This window comes from Amblyomma americanum, chromosome 1 (assembly GCF_052857255.1).
Source record: "Amblyomma americanum isolate KBUSLIRL-KWMA chromosome 1, ASM5285725v1, whole genome shotgun sequence".
Classification (NCBI taxonomy): Eukaryota; Metazoa; Arthropoda; class Arachnida; order Ixodida; family Ixodidae; genus Amblyomma; species Amblyomma americanum.
In genome coordinates, this window is record NC_135497.1 from 408375040 (window position 1) to 408395227 (window position 20188).

Sequence of the window (20188 nt, forward strand, 5' to 3'; positions counted from 1 at the left end):
TTGGTTTTTGTATCATTTTATGTTTGCATTTACCTTTCTGCTGGGTCAAGCATCGCAAACAAATGGTGAAATGAAAATATTTGTCTAAATGTGCTTGAAGCAATACATGGCGAAACTTTGTAGTATTTTATTGTTTTGGAAAGCTAAGGATACTGCATTGCACAGTTTATTTGTGGTACAAATGTTTTGTTCACTACAATCTAAGCACCTGAAGGTTGTAAATTCAATGGGGATGTATGCACAGATTTGAAGGATGTTTTGAAATGTTAAATTTAATCGCTATAACATGGGCAGTGCTTTAGTCAGAGGCAAAACTCGGCATTGCGCGTCCCTCATAGCCTGAGTCGCTTTGGGACGTTAAATCCCCATAAACCAAACCAAAACTCGGCATTGCAGTATTATGTAGTTAAAAACATGTGCTTGCAGCATGAGCAGTCATTGACGCCATTCCTCTTTAGATTGATTCATGTTGTTGCTTGAGCTGCTGCTCTCAGTGACCGCTGTTTCATCGCAGTGGTTTGTGATTCATTGTCCTAAATGCCATTGTGGAAGGGGTGCTCATACTTGAGCACTAGCAACTTTATGGTTGCTATGGAAAACGTTGAGAAAATTTGGACAGACTCTATAGTGAGAGTTAAAGAACAAAAGTTTTTTTTTTTTTGGGGAGGGGGGGGGGGGGGGTACCAAATGCCATATGATGTTTGTACTGAATTTAAACAGCAGTGTTTATGTGTGGTACTGAGGGCCCGTCCATTTATGCAATGAACAATACTTGTGTCGGCATCTGCATATATCATTGGTGAGGTTTTGGGCAGTTTTATAATATTTGTTTTGTATTTTTGCTTTTTTGTTCTCACTTGTGACTTGTGCGGGGATGAGGTAGAAAAATGTAGTAAACATAAAAAGTTAAAAAAGATACTAATAAATTCAAGATACATTTGCAGGGAATATTTTGACAGTGACGAGTTATACCATTTGTAAAAACATGAATGTTGTATGAAATAGGTTGCAGTTAACTTTCCTTGCTCCTAGTTATGCTTTTCTTTTGCAAGTTTCCTACTTTCATTGCAGCATGAAATTGCTAATTTCCTGTAGACAGAACTTATTCTGGTAGATAATTTCTGGTGGAGTACATTCTCATCATATACTTACAGCTGTTAATATTGAAATTATAGAATTCTAGTGCATCGTACCACTAATAAATGTTTGCATTATTTACTTTGGTTTCAGTGTGTTGGCTTGCTGTGTATGATGTTTGTGTGGGATATGAGGAAAAGGAGGTGCTGCTCCTTGGCGATCTAAATATGAAATTTGGAACATCCTAAGGAGCTGCTGCAGATATTTTTGTCATTTTTTTTATTTTTACAGTGTACAAATGTTATGAACATCAAAGCAGTGAAAAACTAAAAATGTATGAGTTTTGTGCAGCAAACAGCTCAATTTTGATGTTGGTCATTACAAATCAAACTTTTGGGGCATGATACTGTAAGCGTATGCCTTGCGGTTTCTTGTTAATGTACACTGTGTCTTTGAAAGCACTCTGCCACAGGCTTTGATTAGTTTTGTTTTCAGTGCATTTTATACACACTCATGTCACCAGTAGACTTGCAGTATTATTTAAGCTTATTTCTTGTCTCTATGTGATAGTGCAACATATTTTGGGCCATTTCCTACAGAAGTGTTGGTTTATAACATGTTAGTTGTGTGACCAGTAGTAGTCTGTGAAGTAAAGCTTGCTTAATTTTATCGTTGTTCTAATGCAAAAATAGTTTCTGTAGCCAGGTAGTAAATGTGTGCTTGACATAATATTATCTGTATCCATCTCTTTCCAGAAATGTGTGGTACAAAGATTACTAAAAAGAAGAGAAAAACAATGTATGAGAGCAAGGCATCAGCAGGTATGTTTGCATTTCTGCTTGTGTTTGTTTTTAATTTATACTCACAGGCACGAGAGTTGAGTTAGATGTGCACAGCGGAACCTTAATATGATTCAGTCACACCGCCCCTCGAAAAGGCCACCAAAATGGCGATTTAGAGTCAAGATTTTTGTTTTTTGGCAATGCAGGTATTTTTTTTGTGGTTGAAAGCAACACCTTTTGGCTTACAGGATGTAAATGGCCCTATGTGTATAAATGCATGGGAGAATAATTTGGGTGTGTTCTTTTTGCTTTTTTTTTTGCCGGTACAAATATAATGATAATCGGTTATAACGATCAGATTTTCTAGTTTTGTCAGTATTGTTTACTCACGTACTCATCATAACAGTCGGCTCAGCTGGCTGATGTGCTGGAACCATTATAGTGAAAGTGCCACATTCCTATTGCTCATATATATATATGCTTTGAGATACTGCGCAACAAGAATGCACTGTGAATTTCTGGAGCACTTGCAAGTGCCTGTGAACACATAGCTGTTGTCTGGTGGTACACTCATTGTAGCTTGACTATTACCATCTGCCATTTCCACCTGCAAGCAATGCTAACATATCTCATTCACTGCGCTGTTGTCTGACTATGCTCACTCTTAAGCCAAGAAACTGTGAGTTATGGGTTCAGTCAGAATTCGCTGTCATCGTCGACTCGGAGAAGCTCATTACTGACCCCACTGAGTAGTTTCTAAGCATCCCAACAAGCTCAGAAAGCATGCATCTAGAATATGCCTGTATGTGCCTGTATGTGTATGTAAAGTATTTACTTGCCTGACCATGCAGCAGTTGTCAGCCGCTTCCTTGTTCTGACTTTTACCTGTGATCGTAAATGCATAGACAGTGAAACATATCTGCCATTGATTTTTTTGTTTTCCTCCATGGCTGTTGGTGCAGAACTGCTTTGCATAGCAAGGGAAGAAACAGTCGTGGCCAAAGCAAACAGAAAAAAAATTCTCACCTTATGTATATTGTCATATTGAGGTTAGTTTTCTGCATAAAAAAATTGAAAATTGAAAGTTAAATATTGGTTTCTTGGGGAAAGGAAATGGCGCAGTATCTGTCTCACACATCACATTGGAGGGCACCTGAATGGGCCCCATAAGGGAAGAGATAAAGGAGGGACTGAGAAAAGAAAGGAAGAAAGAGGTGCTGTAGTGGAGGGCACCAGAATAATGTGCCGTAGTGGAGGGCTCCAGAATAATTTTGATCAGTTCGCCTCCATCGAAATCTGTGGTCTAGTTCCAACCCTGGATACTCTGGATCAGCAGCTGAGCGCCCTAACTACTGAGCCACCACGTGGGGTCTGTATAAAAGCGGCTGATTTAGGTTTATGCACAGTGTGCACATGTGGGGTAAACCAAGTGCTCTCTCTTTTCTCTATCTGCTACTCTCTTCGCACCAAGTTGCAGAAAAAATTAAGGTGCAGTTGTGATGTCCTGGCGTTGTTGGTTGTTTTGAAGGCTCACGGAATGTCTGTACTCGTTTCATGCATTTCCTCTACACTAATGCCCAGGAGGGCTCTGTAGGAACCTGTATAAATAAATAAATAGTTTTTTTTAGTGAGCATGTCATTTGTACTGAAAAAGAGCTTCGCTAATACAAGCACAGCACGTAGCAGTCGTGCAGGATGGCAGAATCAGAGGAAAATGTGTTATATTTGAAAAATGAGAACACGAGTTGTATTGATTATCAACTGAAGGGTCATTTACCATTTACAGATTTTTATTTTAAATTAAAACTGTAAGAGATATGTCAGTGCAGTCTATGCAGGCAAATTGTACAACTAGGTGAACATTATGTACCTGATGTGGATTGATAATTACAAGACTAATTTACTAAAATTAGTTAATAAACTTTTATTTTTTATAATCAGGGGCAAGGTTATATTGCGAAATTGAAGGCTGTCAACATCAGAGGTGAGCCCTGTTTTCAAATTTTCTTAATCGGCAGTGTGGTCCGAAACTTGAACATCAAAAATACACATTTGAAAGCTTGTTGAGTTGGCTTTCCCAAATTGCATAGTTACAAAATGGCGTCACTTCGTGTGGTATCGTCGCTGAAATCAAGTTAACTTCTACAGTATCAAATACACAAACGCATCAAATGCGATCGAAGTAAACATGCATTGATGGAAGGACAACTCAACGATATTGCATGTGCATATTTTTGACATTCGACATTTCGAACCACATTGCCAATTAAGAAAATTTAAAAACAAGACTCACCTTAGATGCTGGTGGTCTCCAGCTTTGTAGTATAACCTTGCCTCCTGAAATCAAATAAAAACAACTAATTATAGTTAATTAGTCATCTAATTATTGATCTATATCAAGTATACCAGGTGTCCCAGCTAACTTGAGTCAAGGGTTAAGAAATAATTTATTAGAGACAGGCGAGTGAGACCATCTGCATATTGGTGACATCCATCTTGAGCACCACAGGCAATTTTTGTTTTGCTTATAATTAATAGTTGGTTTAATTATTTAATTTAAGAAATATTGACTTTAGACAACAAATTGCATTTGAAGAGTTGTAGAGCGCATTCAGAAACCCTCATTTTATCATTTACGCTAAGAAAACCCTCAATGGTGTCTTTTTTTTCCCAGCTCCAAAGAAAGCCTGCGAAATACAAAAATAAACCACGTGACTAACACATTCGCACGCCATGATCGTGCTGCTCTCAAGCGTGATTTGAGCAATTGAAATCACGTGCAGGTTTGACTCGGCGGCCCTGCAGCAGCGGCAGGCCGATATGTTAGCGGCGGCAACTCGCACCGTCATGTGTGCCAACTGGCTAACGCAGACGAGAAACCACCGCGAACATATCGGCCTGTCGCTGCTGAGGGGCCGCCGGGTCAGAGTTGCAGGTGATTTCGTTTGCTCAAACCACACTTGAGAGCAGCATGATCGTGAACGCACGAATGCGTTAGTGATGTGGTTTATTTTTGTATTTCGTGGGCTTTCTTTGGAGCTGGGAAAAAAAGACATGCGTGTGGGGGTTTCCTTATCGTAAGTGATGGAATGAGGGTTTCTGAACGTGCTCTACAACTCTTCAAATGCAGTTCAATATCTAAAGTCAATATTTTTAAATTAGATAATTAAACTTAGTTAAACTATTAATTAATTGTGGGAAAATTTGCCTGTGGTGCGCAAGATGACTGTTGCCAATATGCAACTGGTTTCGCTCGCCTGGCTCTATTAATTTATTTTTTAACCCTTGGCTGAAGTTAGCTGGGACACCCGGTATAATGTCCTCCTTGCTGTACAATCCACTTGCACAAACAGCACTGACGTATCTCACACAGTCTTAAAAATAAAAATCTGCAAATGTTAAAAGAAATCAGTGAGCCAGAGTACCCGTGGTTGAACCCAGCTGCAGTGGCTGTGTTTTGATGGAGGCGAAGAAACGCAAAAGGCACCTGTGTGCTGTGCGATGTTTAAAGATCTCCAGGTGGTCGAAATTATTCGGGAGCCCTCCACTACAGCACTTCTTTCTCTTTTCCTTCTTTCACTCCCACCTTCCTTCCTTCCCTTACAGAGCGGTTCAGGTGTCCACAGAGATGTGAGACAATTGCTACGCCATTTTCCTTTCCTCAGAAATCAATTTTTCAAAATATCACCCTCTATATATTCACAAGGGGCAGGGGTGGAAAGCGAAAGCATGTTAGAACATGTGCAGACTGGAAGAAAGCAAAGTTCCAGCAGCGTACAAGGCATGAAGGTCAACAACGTTGATGGTGGTGTAGGCAAGGTACTTTTAGTGCGCAAGCACTAAGTACTAAGCACTCACCGATTTCGCTGATCTTTGTTTGAAACCTTCTTGACCTGAAATAAAATGAACTAAAATAAAACAGTTTATGGCCACGAGTGGCTTTCGAATCTGCAGCAATGCAAACAGATCAGCAACTCTGGCCACTGCATTAGAGCACTACGCCATAGCCGCAGCTGAACATCCCGCACGTTTAAACTGCTAGTCTCTCACGCCATGCTTTGGATGTCATCTTCTTCATCAACTTCCATCCGTGCCCAATGGATCCAGAACACACTGCTATCGCATTGCCCTCTTTAGGTGCATTAAGCGGCCCCATAATTTTTTAGCCACTCACTGATTTCGCCAAATCTTTGTCTGAAGCCTGCTTGACGTTGAAAACCATGCCTCGAACCAAAACTGACACTGAAGTGAAAACCAAGCGCTAGTGCACCTAATTTGCATTTGGCCCAACCGTGCTAAATAATCTATTATTTTTTTCATCTGCCAGCCACCACCAAATTCTGACTGAACATTGCTTTCTGTTCTTTGGCTGTGGGGTAAGCCTCAAGGATCAATTGCGCGCATTGGTTTTGGTGATTGTGTAAGAATCTCAGCTTCATGAAACATGGGATGGCATGAGTAGCTGCAGTAAAACTTTGCGAAGTGTGCATATTTTTGTCATCTTTAGTGGCGCTGAATGCTAATAATTCGACCTTAACGTACAGTCGCGAGTAAAAAAGATCAGCACAATGACATCACCAGAGCGGCGAAAATCAGTGTGTGGACGGCACGGCACTGTGCTTTGCTGACACACCTGGCACTTTTGTTATCGGCATGTTCGTAACTGCAGTTCTGAGTGTTGCTATCCACTGCTTTGGGGGCACGTCACTAGTTGTAATATTTCGTGACTATACCTTCCTGGCTGACCCTCTGCAAGATGAGAGCCACATTTTGCGAACTGGTGAAAAATTTTCCTGTGATATGACTTGTATTGCATCTTTTGCTGGCATCATCTTTGCACAGTCAGCTTGCATAGCAATTGTAGGACATGTGCTTGCTAGCTTCCGAGACTTTTAAAAGACATCAATACCATATCAGGTTCCTACTTTCATCACTCTGAAAAATATGGTGCGTGTTGGGATGAAATCACCAGGGATACTGATTTTTAACTCCTGAGAGCAATTGTGAGAGGGCTGAAATGTACTGCATGTGGGACCTATTTGTGTGGCAAGTATTAGACCCCTTTTGCATGATCCTTTGGGTAATTCAAATTCTGGTGAACAAAATTCACTGGCTGCAGCGAGTTTCAATTAATGCAAGCTGCCAGCAGATCTACATATTTCTGGGTTTACAATGCTGTGTCGTCAGTATTGTGCACAGCATACTACACTGCAGACAGCATCCCTTCAATTACAACTTGTCAATGCTTCTTAACGTACCACTTCACCTTTACAAGGTGCTGTGTTTGCTGCAATGACATGTTGCATCATGGCATTAGGCTGTCTTCGAAGTCTCAAGTCTCACAGGTATTAGAGGAATATGTAAAAAATGACTTAGTTCACACTTAAGATATTGATTTCTACTTCTAACTACAGCTATAGTCTCTAACTCTTGTGTGGTGTCCTTGTGTTTATTTCTTTCTGCTCTTTTGCCCATTTAGAGTTTGAAAAAGCTGAGCTGCTGTTGTATGAAGAGGTTGCCCGGATGCCGCCTTTTGAGCGGAAGACAGTAGTTCTCGTTGGAGCGCGGGGTGTTGGCAGACGTTCGCTGAAGAACAAGCTTATTAGCTACGATCCAGCACGCTTTGGGACACCACTTCCTCGTAAGTTGCTTTCTGTTTATGTGCTCTGCTATGCTCTGCTATGTCAGGGCACAGGAACACTTGAGGACAGCTGCATCAAAATTTTGTTTTCAGTGAAATTCTTTTCTGTGGCTATTTCTGGCTATAAAGGTGAATTTATTACTGAGAAATTTAGATTGAAAATATTCCCGCCACTCAATTTAAACTCATGACGCCCTACACGGAAAAGGACTCCCTGATCACTATATTGAATTACACGATAGAGTAGCCTATACCTCATCTCACAAGCTGTTTGCATCACTGTGAAAGGTAGAGCGCTCTCATCCAGTCAGGGCCAAGGAAGACAACAAATAGTTCCTCGGATATTTGAGTAGTGTTGGGACTATTTCTCAAACAGTTATTTCAGTAATTGAAAAGACAGTTCAGAATGGTGTTTTGAAAGTGCAGCAAGTATTTCATTCCCTGCATAAATTAGCAGAGAAAGTCCACACGAACACAGCATTGCGGAGGCCTGCTGCGAAGTGGTCTGCCATCATTCGTGAACGTGGCATCCGCTGTGTCGGTGCTCTGGTGCTCTTTCCTTCCTAGAGATGGAGCCACCAGTTGCGGGGTTAGGGGCACGGAGGAACACGTTTTGCAGCACACGCTGTTCTGATTGACTCAGATCACCGCAGCCTTCACGGTGCTGCAAACGGCTTGTGAGATGGAGTATAGCGTCTGGAATTTGGGGAAAAAAAGGCTGTTTGCCTGGGAAAGAAGCCAGGGGTGGTGACACCTCTATTTCGTTTCTTGGACTTTTCTAATTTATAAAATATTTGTTTTCTGGAAGAGTGATCTCTTTGACTTGCATTTGATAATGCATCAGTACTGGCTGACTTCTATTTCTACTCATCTACTCAGTGTCCCTTTAAAGAAAGAACCCTAAGTGGTCTAAATTAATCAAGAGTGCTCCACTACAGTGTCCCTCACAGCCCATGTGTCACTTCGGGATGTTAAACCCCACAGTTTGTAATTTACAATTTGTTTACGAGTACAGCCACTTTTATGTTCTGCGGTTGGAGATTTTGAAACAAATGGATTCAAAGATTTTTACAGGTAAGAAGGCTGCATGTTATCCATGTTCCACTAGTGCCTGGCAGAATGTTGTATGTGAAACTGCATGAACTTTTTTTTTTGTGTGTACAGTATGCAGCTGTAAAGGAGCTTAAAGGGACACCGAGGAGAAATTGAAGTTGGCTTGTATCGATAGAATAGCAGCTCCTGATCACAAAAACGCCACTCTTACTGAAAACAAAGCTCTTGTAATGTAGAAAATAGCAAGAACCAAAATACAGGTGTCGCCGCCACAGGCCAATCTCGCAAGTACAAGCGTGATGACTTCCTAGGACAAGAGGCGCCACCTTGGAGGAATTTTCCGTACTTCATGGAAACCACCAATCTCTGAGGCTGGCAAAGGAAGGTTGCGCACCGCACCGCTAGCTGTCAGAAATCACGGAGTCTGCGTTTACGTCACGTATCACGTCACTCCGTTCTGTGACGTCATAAGAGTTCTCCGTGTCCTCATAAGAGTTCTCGAGTTTGAATCAGAGCGGCGGGAAAAACTTTCTCAACTTCGAATCCAAATTTCTTTGAAATAAATGCATCTTTCGCGCCCGACAAGCGGCAACAAAGCCATGAAATGCCGAAGTATCAGATTTTGCTAACAAAAAAAAAATGATAGAGTTCTCCTCAGTGTCCCTTTAACAGGCTGTAGAAGCTGTGGCTAGAATGTGTCTTTCATCAAGTAGTTGTAATGCATTCAGGCTTGTGTTCATAGGAAATATACCACCCTTACACGGGCAATAGCATTATTTTTCAGTAAGTTGTTGTTGTTATGTTACAGTGTGTTGTATTAAATCATTGTGTCTTTATTTAAATAAAATGAAAGGAGCTTGTTTAGCTCATTTTAAATTGGGAGGGGGAGCAAGAGTCTAAGGGTAAAAAGAATTGTTATTCCACGTAATGCCTCTGATGGGTTGGTATGTGGAACTATCGACTAGCTGAATAAATTACAAGGATACATATGAAGCAAGCAGAACTAAATAAGGATATGAGAAGGCACACATAAGATAGGATGCAATGAACCAACTAGCCAAACCAAAATTTTGACCTAAATTAAAAAGAAGTAACGAAGGTATCTACACACATTATATGTCTATCTTCATAACAGCAGGCAGTTTTTAAGGCTCTTTATGGCCATGAGAAACATGTTCAATTCAATGAACCAACTAGCCAAACCAAAATTTTGACCTAAATTAAAAAGAAGTAACGAAGGTATCTACACACATTATATGTCTATCTTCATAACAGCAGGCAGTTTTTAAGGCTCTTTATGGCCATGAGAAACATGTTCAATTCAGTTTTGAAGTGAAACAGTAGTAACAATAGCTAGTAATTTTGTTAAGAGCTTTTATTAAGCATTTTTGTTTTTTACATGGTCACTAGCAGTGTCTGAAATGGTTGTGCTAATGTTAACTACCCTCCACTGTCAAGTATAATTCAGTATCGAGTGTGATTGTGATGATACATGATTTTTATGTTTCACATACAAGGTACTCTATGTAAACTTGGCTACCCACTCACTTTCATGGCAGTTTGACTTTTTTTACCAGGTTTTAACAAAACTGTTTTATTATGTGGCGATGCAGATACATCTCGCCCAATCCGGGAGACAGAAACGGATGGCAAAGTGTACTACTTTGTGTCACGTGAGGTAATGGAGGCAGACATAGCTGACAACAAGTACCTTGAGTGGGGTGAGCATAGTGGTCATCTGTATGGCACCAAACTGGACACCCTGCGCGCAGTCATCCGCTCCGGAAAGATGTGCGTGGTGGACTGCAGCCCCCAGGTATGCCCCTTATGCTGCACTTGAGAGTAACTTAAGGTTGTATTTACTGTTGTGCTGTCATACATAGTTTCTATGTCTCCAAGGCCTTTGACACTTTTGCTGGACTACCTTCTGAATTGGAGCATAATGTGCCGATTATGACTAAGCTGAAGTAATCTGGCTATTCATGAAGCATTAGAACAATTTTTTAGCCCGCAGCTTACAGGTATCCAAGGAAGGGGCATGTGGAAAGTACCTTTAGTTCAAATATATGGCTTGTATTTCTTCGACCTGCTTTGCAGATGTTTTAATGCTTTCTTTGTTCTCTGCAGTATGTAAAGATTACTGTGAGACTTCTGGTGGCACCTTCTGATAGACGAAGATGTTTTGCTATTGCTGAGGCCACTATATTCATTCCAGATGGGCTCATGATGCTCTTGTAATTTGCAGAAATTGAATATTGGCCACTTACCTTGTATCACACTTGCACATAGCTAGCAACAATGGCTTTGAAGTGCATTTAATGAAACTGTGGTATGTGCACTACAGTGATTTTACCTTTTGAATTGATTGCTCACTATGGCCCCTCATTTGTCAGGGCCTTCATGTGTATACAGCAGCCTATACTTGTGTAGCGACATTAACTAAATCAATGCGTTTAGCACTTCACTGCGTATTGTGGAGTGCATTGTGGATGCAAATGCTGGCGAGCATTTCCACAGATCGCGTGAAGGTACACATGAACAGAATACAGTGAAAGCTCGTTAATTCACAACTCAATTCGAAATTTTGGATAATTCGAAATAGTCATCGTGGTCCGGTCCGCAGTGCATAGAAGTCTATGCGCGTAACAGCTCGTTAATTCACTCAAAAATTGATGCTGCCACCCATAATTCGAACTGCGCGCCGCCAAGCGCCGCTGTTGAAAACCATCGTTGGAAGCTTTCACGGCAGAACGATAGATGGCACAACCATCGGGGCGCCGCTAGGGTGCTAGAACAAGTACTAACCAGTCTTTCCTGCCGCGACTGCTTCAAGGAACGACGTTTTAGTGTTTTAGCCCTCGTTTTGCACGCCGCTTGCTGTGAGCTTGTGTCCGCGAGATGTGTTCGCGTGGGAAATACTGCGCCAAGACGGTGAAGGAGAAAGTGGCAATTTTACGTGAGGTGGACGAACGGAAGGCCAGCAAAGTGGAAATCGCGAAGAAGCACGGGATTCCACCAAGCTCGTTGTCGACCTACGTCCGAAATAGGAAGGCCATCGAGGATGCCTACGAAGCCGAAGATTTCGCCAGCAACAGAAAAAGGCTCCGATTAGCCAAGTATCCGGAAATTGAGACCGCTGTGATCACGTGGGTGAAGGAAATGAGAAGCGCAGACATTCCACTGAGCGGCTCAGTTATCATGGCGAAGGCGGTCGATTTCGCCCTGCGCATGAATGTGGAAGATTTTGTCGCCTCCGAAGGATGGTTTCACCGCTTTCGAGACAGACATAATCTTGTCTTCCGGGTGTTGTCCGGAGAAGCCAAAGAAGTGAACGCAGAAACTTGTGCCACGTGGCGAAGCGGTGCTCTGCAGCAGTACTTAGAAAGCTACTCGGCACAAGATATATTCAATGCTGATGAGACGGCTTTGTTTTATAAGCTCCAGCCCGACAGAACAGTAACATTTAAAGGGGACTCCCTGCGTCGCATTCGCGTGCTAGAAGACCGAGTGACTACGGTAGCCCTCAGAGAGAAGAAGCAGAAGATGATAACAGATTCTTTTGCTAAATAAATGTTTTTCGTGCCCTCCGGGCATCAAACACGTCCATTTTTGCTCACTTTCATTAGTTCGAATTTTGGTTAGATCGAACTGGCCTGGCGGCCCCGTGGAATTTGAATTAACGAGCTTTTACTGTACAGTCAAGCCCACTTATAATAGCATCCACAGATATAACGAACGCTTGCTTATTACGAAGGAGTGCAGTGCTACCGTCAAAATATGCATTAGGGCTATGGCAATTCGTCTCAGATACAACGAACAACTCTGGTGACACCACTGAGCTACAGCAAACGAGGAGACACCATAAACTTGCCCCGAAGTTGAAAAACTGGCTCTTCCAGCGAGTGGGGAACACCGGAGTGCACCTCTAAGCTCCCATGACACGCTACAAAAAGAACATGTCGATCCAAAAAAGGCAAAAAAAAAAATGACTGAAGAGGCAGCATTGAAACTCATGCACAGGTCGATCATTGCCTGCACGTGCGCCAACGGGGCAAAACATCTTAAGTGGAAGCAAAAGGGTGATGGGTGCAAGACGGTGGCAGTGTCAAAACTGAAGCTACTGTGCATTGTCGTGGATCAGCTAACTGCAGTGATCTGAGAAATTTTAATGCCTTGCTGGCCATGCTGGTGAAGTGGTATGCATTGCCTGCCAAGTCAGCTCCACCTTTTGTTCTGCTACTACATGCACACAGTGCCAGACAACAGACAGTGCAGCTGATTCTGTAGGCATGTGCTCTGTGTTCTACTTTTGCAGGTGCAAGGGTCCAGAAACGATAGCTGACACTGTAGAAAACTCTTTTGATCAGATGCACGTAGACTTGTGGCAATGCGTCATTGATGCAAAGCTGGTTGGATGTTGCCTTCGATGACAACGTTCACTTGAACGACATTGCAGAGCCATACTATGAGGAAGCCCTTGTGCACAAAGTATGAGAGCACTCTCCTACCGCTAGAAATCTGATAAAGGTGGTCGACCTGCAACCAGCTGCCTAGCACACTTCAGCCATGATCAGTTGTACCTAAGGCCTTTGGTTTTCAGGTTTTATTTTTTGCGTAATTTGGGGGGTAAACATCAGGCAATATTTTTCGAGCTCAAATATTGGGGAAAATCGGGTTATTCAGGAAAAATTTTCGTAGTTCGGGGTTTTTGGCGTCTTTTTTCCATCGTAGGAAAGTTTAATACAACGGTTTGTTTTTCTGCTGGGCATAAAATGCCCTATATTTTGCTTATTATTTCATAAATAAGGAATTCACAGGTTCCACTAAAAAATTGATCACGAATTAAAATTTTTTCTTAATCTATTACAAATATTTCATTGCGTACGTTATCAATATCCTACGAAGCACTGCCGCATCTGAGCAAGACCAGTCTGCCTTTATGCGTACAGTGTGAGAACAGTATCACAACGATAATTTTAAACACACAAGGTCTAAGGATTAGGGTGCCGATATCTTTGGTAAAGCTTCATACAGTGACTCCGATAAGTTGCCTTTTCGGCAGCCATGCTTTTGGCCTCTCACTTCTAAATCGCCCTTTTTGGAACTTATCCTATAATTCATCCACCTCATAAAAATGAGCGTTAAAAGAAGTTTATAAGATCCCTAGTTGACCGTAGGCACTCCTCAGGAGTAAACACTAGATATCCACATATTTTATTGCGGTCTCTTGAGCTCTGTGAACTGGAAAACCAACATCATCTTGAAGGCTCATTTTTGGGGAGAAATTTGGTTTACCCCAATTTTTAAGAAATAATTTCGGGATGAAAGAATTGGGTAAAATTGGGTTTTACCCAAAGACTAAGGGCCCTAGTTAGGGTCTGTTATCTTAAAATAGATGCACTTGATATAGTTTTAAAGTAATAAATGCTATTTTTGATGAACTTAGTATCTTTAGCTGTAATATGCAGAGTCCTCTTACTGCGAACGCCGGATACAATGAACATAGTCCATATTTCTGTCGGGTTCGTTATAAGTGGGATCGACTCTAGTAGGTGAAAAACATTGAACAACGTGATGAACAAAATCGAGTACATTGTTGTACGAATTGGATCTTTTGGAAAGAAGGTATAGAGGTGACTGAATGGGGCGGTGCCTCCAGTCTGAACTAGGCTTTGGAATGAAATAGTTGCAATCCAAATCAGTCCAGGAGCTGGGTCCTGTGCAAATCAGTCGGGAAATTTTGAACTGGTGGTCGCTTCGGAATGAGATGTGTGGTGGTGGCAAGAATTCAAGAATCATTTTTGACATCGCCACACCACACATGCCTGCACAAGATGGGTACTTTGTGAATTAGGCACAGATAGATCTTTCAACAAAGGAAAAAAATCAAGCAAGTTGAGGTTTGTCCTGCAGGGAAAGGTGAATCTAAGTCGGAACTCTTTTTCTTACTCCCCATTCATGCCATGCTGGGTGCACACCTGCACCCGTTGCATTGAGGCTGCACATCACGATTCCTGATTAGCGTGGCACGGTGCTAAAGCGTGATTATCAAAGCAGCAGAGCTAGACATCCCAGTAATGTATAAGCAGTGGTTTTCATAAGTTGGTTTACGTACGTTATATACACTATTGCAGAGAAGGACCTCAGCCGGTGCGCGATAATGCTGTGACGCTAAAAGAAACAAGTGACCAAGGCAAACAACAATGCAGCAGTACCTTGGAATGGGTTGCCTTACTACTCTATTTACTCGCATAATTTGTGCACCCCCAACTTTTTATCTGGATTTTTGAAAAAAAAAAAAAAACTTTTACTCCCTAATTTTGTGCTGTCTGCTGTACCAGACCACCAGCATGTACATAAGTGCGCGTGGAACTCTGAAATACAGTGCTCCTCTTAGATTTGGGTGCAAGTGCAGGACATAAAAATTTCATGAATAAAGAAAATAAGAAATGGTGCCATCAACAGACATGTGCAAGTACGTCATTTTATGGTTGTCCATGAACTACACTAAGGAGTAGCTGCAGTGTGCCCCCCAGGAGCTGGTAAAAACTGCCATACAAGTAGGCCAAGTGCATTTCTGTTCAGCAGGAATATGTTGGGAAGGTTGATGCTGCAACCATGCTCTAAGAGAGGAGTGTCAGCAGCAGGAATAGAGTGCTAGTCATTTAGTAGTGCGCCTTATGTGTGCTATGACCCATCTTTTGTCATTTAAAAAAAAAGTAGCTCAGGTGCACCACGAGTCATTAGGAACTCATAGTTGGCAATGTCTTCTTGCAGTATCTGAAAATCCTGAACACACCAGAGTTCATGCCTTACGTGGTCTTCATTGCTGCACCTCAGCTGGAGCACTTCCGACAGATGCATGAATATGGGTGTCATCATGGATATGGAAGCAGCCGCAATCTCACGGTAGGATGTGTATCGCATAATGATAGTGCTAATGTGGGAAACTATTTAAAACTGAAGAGTAAATTGCATACACCCTAACACCTACTCGAGAGGTTTGCCTGTCCTGTTATATGAGCCACATTCAGGGCTGCTGGTTTGCCTGGCCTGTTAAATGAGCCACATACAGGGCTGCTTGTCTACACCAGCAGCCCTGAATGTGGCTCATTTAACAGGCCAGGCAAACCTCTCCAGTAGGTGTTAGAGTGTGTGCAATTTACTCCCAAGTAGACCAGCAGCCCTGAATCCAAGTTTTGTTACGAATTCATTCAAGTTCATATATGTTTAAAGTTAAATATATGTGCTTATATACACAAAGGGTGTGTACATTTAGATGAATTTCTCTTACTGTAAGCTACAGTGCTGCTGTTATCTTGGGCCAACGCCTTTTTGTTTTTGCAAGCAGCAAAGTTTGGCCCAAGTGATGCAGAAGACCATGGATTAGTTATCTTTTAATTTATGCCCTTTATTCCTTGGTATGATTTCTTTCTTTGCTGCAATACTAAAAAGCTTTCTTGTTGTTTATTCTCCATGGTTCAACTTCTCATTTAATTACTGTCATGTAGTTAATATTTGTCAGCTGGGACCAAGCAGTGCAGCTCGAGAGTGATTAAATTTAACCATATAGTAAGGCAGTTTTTATGCTTCATCTTTCTTGCTCCTTCACAGTTTAATTCCTTGCTCTTGACTATTGCTGCTCTTTGCTTGGAGTGAAACTTGGATTATTTTTTTTTTCTTCATAAATTTAGTTTGATAGAGCCATGAGTCGACATGGTTCACGACGGGCAAGGACTCTTGAAAGCTTGGCATCTCTTCAGGAGGTAATGTACTGTTTTATATATATAATTTCTCTTAGTCTAAGTAGATTTATGCTTCAACATTGCCATAAGCTATACCACTTAGAATTGTGGTTATCAATGAAGTTTGCTGTTATGAGGCAACAGTTAGGCTGTGAGAGCCGTTGTAGTGCAGAGTTAGAGCTAACTTTGAAGGGTATAGAACCAAAATACAGTATGGAAAATTAGGGATTGGCTCTTGCTTTGACTGTTTTTGCTACAATTTATCAATGACGTTTGTGATGGCGAGCACAATGCAAATCTATTTTTATATACCAGGTGTTTCTGCAAAGCCTGCCACTAATTTTTTAAAATAGTCTGAAAGACAGCTTTTGCATCATAGTAATACCAGTGGTGGCAGATGTCAAGGGGGCTGGTCAATCATGTGAATTGTAAGCTGGCTAACTAAATTCTAATAGATAAATTTTTAACTATGTATTACACTTAGGCACCTGGTTGCAATGAGAGATTTGTAGTTGGCCGTAGTAATGGTCATATCAGTTTTTAGAATTTAAAAAATGTGATTCAAAAGCAGCACGGCTGTGGAGCGTACACAGGGAGGCCTACCAGTACATATCATCAGTGACATCGTGGAAAAAACAACGCGGAAAGACAATGGACGTAGAAAGAGCAGACACCACAAGCGCTGACTCTGAACTGATTGTATACTCACAGAACAACAAAAGAGAAGATATGGATGAGGTGCATTTAGATACCATATTTACTTGCATAATCTGCGTACTCTGTTTTCCTAGAATTAAGGCTTCAAAATGGGGGTGTGCAAATTATGCGGAGATTTCGCGAACACGTCCTAAAAACTTTAAAAAGGTTATAACGCAGAATTTTTATGGCATACTGCCACGTTTAAGTCGACTCTGCAACTCGTGCCCCACGCTGGTCAAAAAAAAGTTAGTTGACTCCAAACATAACTCGACGCATAACCCCCCGCGCTCGGCCCGTTCCACGTTATGTAGTTCCTTGCAGGATGGCATGACGGCACGTGTGCAGCTCAAAGCAAGAAACCCGGAACGATACAATTGCAAAGTCAGCAGTCCGAGGCAAATGGAGACAAAAGGCGATAAAACGGCGCCCTCATATGCGGCCCAGCTGAGTAGTGGTAAACAGAATAGCCAATGGTTTGGTAGGTATGGATTATGATGCAACTCACGCTTCATAGGTTACCAGAAGTTTACACTCGCAGCCTATCGTACAGGAAATTGACCACTGGTGTGAACGAGCCAGGTAAACGGTGCACAGTTTACTTTTTCTTACTGGAAGCAATTTACAAACAGATTACCGACTGTTTTTGACACCACGCACTCGCTTTTCGCAACTGCGCGTGTGACGCAGCCGCACCTATGTTCCCAAGCCTGCTGGTGTGCTTGCGTAGCAGGGAGTGAAAATTTATGGGTAAAAGCATTTGTTTTTTTTTTCTTCAAAAATCCGGGTAATAAGTTGGGGGTGTGCAAATTATGCGAGTAAGTACGGTACAACTCCATTTCATGCAGGACAACTGATGGGTCACTAACACATGTGTGCATGTGTGGCATTGGCAATAAAGGTGTTTCACCACCACCTTTGTAATTATTCAATGCTCAGGTGATACTAAATATTATGAGCAGTTCTGTCATGTCTGTCATGATGCCGAAAAAAAATTGTGGTTTGGTAAAAAAAAAGGCTCACACCCACGACATTCACTACAATGCTTCACTACTTTGAAGAAGGCAGTTTCTTCAGAGATAGGTTATGCTCCTGCAGTCATACATTTAAGCAGCGGCCAATTTGTCCAATGTACGTACTACCACAGGAGAGCGGAATTTTATAGACCACCGCTTTTTTACAAGTGGCGTGCTGGTTTACAAGGTTTACTGCACATCCCCTAGCCCTGCCATGCCCTTCACTACCATAGTGTGCTCCGACCATAGCGCAGATTCTGCCACGTTTTTTGGGGGCCAAAAATAGCACAATGATACTGTACTTATTACCGTCAATTTTTTATTTGAGTGAAATGTTAAACACATGGAAGAACCGTTACTTTTTTCTTTTTCTTTCCCACTTCAGCAACCGTGGGTGATAACCTCTTGGTATCTTTAACTTTCATAAGCACCTTATTGAGGCGAGGGACAAGACATCCTCAGGAAACCCAGCCAGCCTTAATCTGCCAACTTGTTCACAGAAATTGTCATTCATTGAGTTAGTACCTGACTTGTGCAAAGATGATCCCAGGCAAGCCGCAGCAGTGCCACATTTCACAATTTTATAATTTCCTGACTGAAAATTTAAAAGCAGCTTCACTGACCTTGGGGAATACTTCCAGCACACATGATCCTGCTGAAAACGGAGTTTAATGTCTAGGAATAGCAAATGGTCATCAGTGGGCCTGTCGAAGGTGAACGCACGTCCAAATCCACTTTCTTTAAATATTTTGACTACATCCACAACGTGCTTGATAAAATTAGGTCTGTCTACGAATGCCAGATAGTCTTCAACGTACCTGAAAATCTTTTTTGAAAGGCTGCTCAAGTCTAAGCAATGGACTTATCAACCCTAGAAAGGAAATTATCGCTAAGTATCGGAGCTACTTTTGAACAAATGCATACGCCAGTTTTTTTAAGAAACAGACAGCCGTCCAATTCAACAAAGGTAGAAATGAGATAAAAAGTTAACAACTCTAAAAAAGAAGCAACTGAAATATCACAGGCATTAACATTACCGTTCTTCATCGTTATTTGTGATGCAGTCACTAACATTTCAACACAGTATCTTGCTGGAGGCGACTAGAAAAGGTCCTTGACATCTATACTGAACGCACAGATTGCACCATGGTTCTGGTGTCTAACGTAATCCACAACAGCCAAAGAATTTCATGTCTGAAATGGGTCTTCCAAAGCAAGATCAGTTGCGAATCAGCTCTTTTGGTGTCTGTTCTTTCTATGTCCATCGTCTTTTTGCGCTGTTTTTTCCAAGATGCTGTACCAACTAGCTCAGATGTCAGTATTACTTCATCAGTGGCATGCGTGTCATGGGACTTTCGCTGTCCTGCCATGGCCACCGCTCGAGAGCACCAGCCAGGGCAGTACATAAAAGGTCATGTAACACATGCTTCACCGAATGACGTGTACTGCTTGAGATCCCTGTGTGCACTCCACAGCCATACCGCTGCTGAATCGCAGGCTGTAAGACAAAATTCATTGCGGAAGAGTGCCGGGTGTAATCGTATTTTTATATTGTAAAAACTGATATAGCCATTACTAATAGCCACCTACAGATCTCTAATTACAACCATGTGCCAAGCGTAATAGTTAAAAAATTAATCATGTGAATTTTTTATTCAGCTTACTAGTTGACATGATTACCCTGTTTCCTGACATCTGCCACAACTAATACTCGTATGCTTCAAATGCTATCTTTATAATGCAAGAAGCCAGTTAATAAAAATCACTGGTGGGCTTTGCTGAAACACCTGGCATTTAATGCTCATAGAGAACTAGTTAACAGCTCTGTGGCTTCTATTGTGTCAGATTCCTTCTATTCCGGGTAATCAAAGGTGTTCTTTTCTATGCGGTATAGTCAGATTCATTTGGACTTCACAGTACTGACCAAACTCACTGTAGTAACTAACCCCGGACTAGGGGCATTGGCAATAAAGGTGTTTCACCACCACCTTTGTAATTATTCAATGCTCAGGTGAGACTAAATATTATGAGCAGTTCTGTCATGTCTTTCTTGTGCCTTCCTCAGAAGTTAACATGCTACATACAATCTTTTGAAAATGCCATTTGCTACATATTTTGTACTGTCTGTAATGTTGGGAAATTTGGTTGTCCTACCAATATAAGAGTAACGGAGCTTAC

The 20188-nt window shown here is 41.7% G+C and overlaps 1 pseudogene across 1 annotated transcript in view; it reads left to right on the forward strand.

The window, feature by feature from the left end:
* LOC144115787 (protein PALS2-like) overlaps positions 1-20188 on the forward strand; it is a 46643-nt pseudogene that overhangs the window by 17735 nt on the left and 8720 nt on the right. Inside the window, exons 11-15 of the transcript XR_013311549.1 lie at positions 1833-1898; positions 7339-7500; positions 10167-10369; positions 15331-15462; positions 16248-16319. The product of XR_013311549.1 is annotated as a protein PALS2-like (transcript). The remainder of the gene's footprint in view (positions 1-1832; positions 1899-7338; positions 7501-10166; positions 10370-15330; positions 15463-16247; positions 16320-20188) is intronic.